Raw genomic sequence first — 4,856 nt, forward strand, 5'->3', positions numbered from 1 at the left:
TGAAGAATATTTTAGGGTAAAAATTATGCACTATGGTTAAACATTTTTTTTCAATTTTAATGAAAATTTTATTAATTAAAAATTATAGATAAGGAAGGGATAAGTTTGAGATAAAATTGTGTGTTATTAATAGTCATTGAAGGCATGAATTACAACTTCTTTTGTGTTACAGGTGCTCAGTTACACATTGTAAAGAATTATCTACAACTGTCCTTAACTTTAACTGGGTGCACATCATCGTATTTTCCATGAATTTCCATTTGAGATTTTTTAAAAATTATTTAAAAATATATTGATATTCAACTTGAAGAATATTTCAATGCATGTTCCAGATGATTCTTTTAAATAGCTAACATAAATATTTTACCACATAGACAAAAAAATAAAATTTAGTCTCTATTAAATTTAGTAAGAATTAGAAGCCACATTCAAGTGCATACCTTTATGGGGACAACAAATCATTCATTTTAGAACTACATTGAAACTTCATTTGTCCTAAATGAAAGGTGTCATATGAAGAGTAGAACTGCTGGTATAACTCTTCTTGATTTAGACTATTAATGTCCAACATTTAATCTTGACTTGTATACATATAATGTGTTATGTCCAACCATTATAACAGCACTAGAAAAAAATGAAGCCATAAAGCACGCACCAAGTCTAATTTACATAGAAAATTGTGTCACTTTATAGAAGAGAAATGCAAAGTACAGATAAACAATAAGTGGAAGACAACCCTAAACCTAAAATCTAATTGAGGAAGTAAAATACCTTAGGAATTTGTAATGTGTTTTAAATCTGGAGCCCTATTGCAATGACTTAGAATAGTCCATCAAATCTTCAAGGATGTTTTCTAGAATTTATTTAACAGTTTTTATGAATTGTGGTCTCTTAGACCCTGCACATCACAATCCCATGAGCAGCTTGTTCAAAGTAAACATTCTTGGAACTCAGCACAGATATATGAAATCAGGATATCTGGAGATGAAAACTGAGCATCCAATTGTTAAGATTTTCAGGTAATTCCAGAATAAACAATTTGAGAAATCTAAACTAGATGATCTCCAATTTAATTCACATTCAAATCTGTGAAATAATATGGACCCTGCATTAACCAACAATTGGACTTATAAATTTATTTTAAATAAAGTTAAAATCAAACCACAATTATGAAAAGGATTACTAATCTGACCATTCACAATGCAAACAAAGAAAAAAGAAAGACTTTTTTTTTTCTGGCCTGTGAAGAGTTTCTCTAGTACATTTCCCCCATATTCCCTGCAAGAATTATTTTCTAAGTGCTCTCTCCCGGTCTTCTGAAAGCCTATAACACTCCCTAATGATTTATTAGTAGCATATTTATTTTCTGTAGGTTTAATATAAAACCCTACAAATTGTATCTCAGATCTAGAATGTTAGCTTATCAGAGTTAAGCATTAATACCATATACAGAGGGTGAGGGGGTGCCAAAAAAATGTATACACATTTTAAGAAAGGAAAAAACTGTATTAAAATTGTAATACTCAATATATGCCGATAACAAAAGATGAATACTAGTCATGTGTATACAGTTTTTTGGCACCCCCGNGAGAGAGAGAGAGAGAGAGAGAGAGAGAGAGAGAGAGAGAGAGAGAGAGAGAGAGAGAGAGAGAGAGAGAGAAAGAGGTCATTACTTTCATTGGTTTCCAGTATTACATGTTATCTTGGGGCAGTGTTTGTGTTTCCTTTCAAGTGAAGCTGTAAGATGGTAGCAAATTTACTCTAACTTGTAAGGAATCTCCGATATATAGGGAAAATAAAAAAAGTCTCTGTATTTGGGAAATTATTTCTTATTGCATTTATTTATAATCAGTAAGGCACAGTAGAGTTCAGTGGTGAGATTAACATAAACGCCATCATTATATAAAAGGATTTTTTACATGGTTTTTACTATTATTTTTAAATGAAACAGGAAATAAAATCAGCCTTATGCTTTGCTGTGGTTTGTACTATTTAACATTTTTACTTTAGTCAATATAAGCATACTGACTTTTATTGTTTCTTTAGATAATTTAGCCACTTCCTGGAAGGTTACTTCTATTAGTGTTTTGTGATTTTTTCCCCTTGTGCTCTTATCTTTTTACAGGGTTTTTGTTTTGAATGGAAAGTCCATTGACTGGCTTGTAAAATATTCCTCTAGAACAGTAAGGCTTTATTTCTGCTCTGCACTCTATCACTATCATGTGTTCTGGATCAAACTTTATACTAAACTTTCTTCAGGATTCCGACACTATGAAAATAGGGTGAATTTGAACACCATACTAGAACAAACACAGGGTTGTGTTTTTATTTATTCCAAGGAACTTTGTTTTTTCCCCAGAGCTCTGGGGAGAGATAAGTTTTCTTGCTGTAGACGCAATATATGTATCTTACTTCCAATGAAGGTACCAGCTTCCACGAGTCCTTACTCAGCACAAACTTGTCAGTGTAACTCCTGCCTCATACAATCTCAAGGCCCTTTTGCCCATCCCTCCTGCGCAGACACTAATGCCAAGCTTGTCAGAGTTTGGTCCTTGTGCAAATCTGATGATCCTCCAGGGTCTGGGCAAAAATAAGTTTGCACCCTTATTACTCTGCGTTTCCATTTCCTCTCCATTAGTAGCATCTACAGATTTTCCCTTGTTTCCTGTAAATTCAACTTGGAAGCTCAAATTCAGCATTTTTGGCAATTTGTAGTAGAAGATGTTCCTGTCATTTTTCTGGAAATCTAAAAGTACCTTTTCATTTATTTTATAAAACTGACATCAGGTGAACAAACTTAGATATTTTTGTAATTATTTTTCATAACTATTGTCCTTATTCTTCCATGACCTGCTTCTAATAGCCATTTTTAATAATACAATTAGTACTTCAAGCCTATCACATAAAACAATATACAGGATTTTGAGGACAAGTTAGGACAGTGGGCATATGACAACATCCAGTCAAAATAAATGAGTCACGGTAGTGTCCAGCCATACGTGTGGATTTTAGCAATATGCTAGGAAGTGTTAATAAGTCCCAAAAGATTACAAACATCATACGCCCACTCTCAAAAGTTAGAAAAGAAAACAAAGCAAGATATTATTGAGTACTAGCTTCAGGATGAAGATCATCTCTGGTGATGATACCTTGAAGGCAGGTATAATAGAATGGTGTGAGTAGGGAACACCGCATGGTTAGAAGTATATTATTGTTACATTTTTTTATTGCAACTCAAAACAATATTCTGTGGAGTTCTGATATTACCGCATTCTGTTCCGCCCTCTGATTGTGGAATTTCTTGTTTTATTTGCATTCCCAAGCCATTCTGGAATGTCTACCTTGTGTGGGATTGCAAACAGAAGTGTCTACTGTAAAGTAGGGAGGTATTCAGGCCCCTTTTACAGCCTCTTTATGGCAGAAATCACTGGTAATGATGAGATCAATTCGTGGCTCCATTATTTCTTTTGAGGCTGATTCACTGGGCTGGGCAGATATTTCACAGTACTATAGGAAGGTAAACTGACACAATTTTTGGACAAAGATGTCTCACAGAAACTTGGTAAGCAAGGTAAAAACCATCTATGGCAATAATGTGAAATTAATGTTTTGAGAAAGGTGGAGAAATATCTTAATGTGATTTTATAGAGAAAAAAATTAACAGGAAAATATTTGTTATTCCCACCTTTCCCCTGCCCCCCCCCCCAAAAAAAGAGAGGGAAACAAAAATCAGATGTTCGGTGAATGTCTGAGAAATATATAACTGTTAAGTAAACAAACAGTACCCTATGACTAATTGCAAATTAAGATACTCTCTTTCAGGAATGTTCTCCCTGCCTTCTCCTTGGTTTGAGAATTTTCAAGGATAGACTAATCATTAGGTACATTTTGAAAAATAGCAGGTTAGCCTCCAGACAAGATGGTACAGTCACTTTTCTCCCTGCTCTTCTCTGCTAAGCACAACTATAAACCCTGGAAATAACACAAGAGATGACCAAAGAGAGCTCTGAAAGGTTGTACAAAAATGAAATTGTTTGGAACCCCAGAGTTTGAGGAACAACACAATGGCCGGTGTCTCACGTTTCCCAACCCAGCAGAAGGTGACTCAGATGTCTCATTTCTCAACTCCCAAACTAACAACAGAAGGCAGCTCGGGTGGGCTCATTCTGCCTTTGGATGGAATGAGAATCTCTCCGACAACATCAGAAAAGCCCAGCACACTGAAAGTGGACACGATCTCCGCCTACAATAAGTGGTCACTGGAAATGCCCTGCAGTTGGTTTTATCAGCAAATGCTCATTCATTAGGCCATTTTCCTCTATGTGATCTTTGGTTTTGACTCATAGGTGAATGAACTCTCCTTCATTCTGAAGGAATTCTTGAGTAAAAACCGAGGATGCTTTCTTCCAAAGAAAACTTAACTTTTTGCCTCTGCTTTGAGCAAGTGCTCATTACACATTAAAAGCCACTGTAGTCTTCATGCAGCCTGGCTTACTACAAATATCTTAGGCTTATCTCTCATAACTTTAAGTCTGAGTCTCAGGATCTCAGCACTGATGTGGTCACCGGCCAGCTTTTAGCATTTATTTAAAAACCTGAATTAATCTCTCTCTCTCTCTCTCTCTCTCTCTCTCTCTCTCTCTCTCTCTCTCTCTCTCTCTCCCCCACAATCCCCCATAAAATATTAATTCTGTAAAGGCCATGAATGCTTTAATCATCATATTTTATCTATAATCTATTCATTTGTAGCAACATACCTTCAGAGCAACTAGTCAGATTATCGCACAAAGCAAACTTCTCACTACACTTTTTGATTAAACTCAATTAATATATGCTGGTGATTCTGCCAGAGTGCA

Source organism: Hipposideros armiger, unplaced genomic scaffold, assembly GCF_001890085.2.
Source record: "Hipposideros armiger isolate ML-2016 unplaced genomic scaffold, ASM189008v1 scaffold_326, whole genome shotgun sequence".
NCBI lineage: Eukaryota > Metazoa > Chordata > Mammalia > Chiroptera > Hipposideridae > Hipposideros > Hipposideros armiger.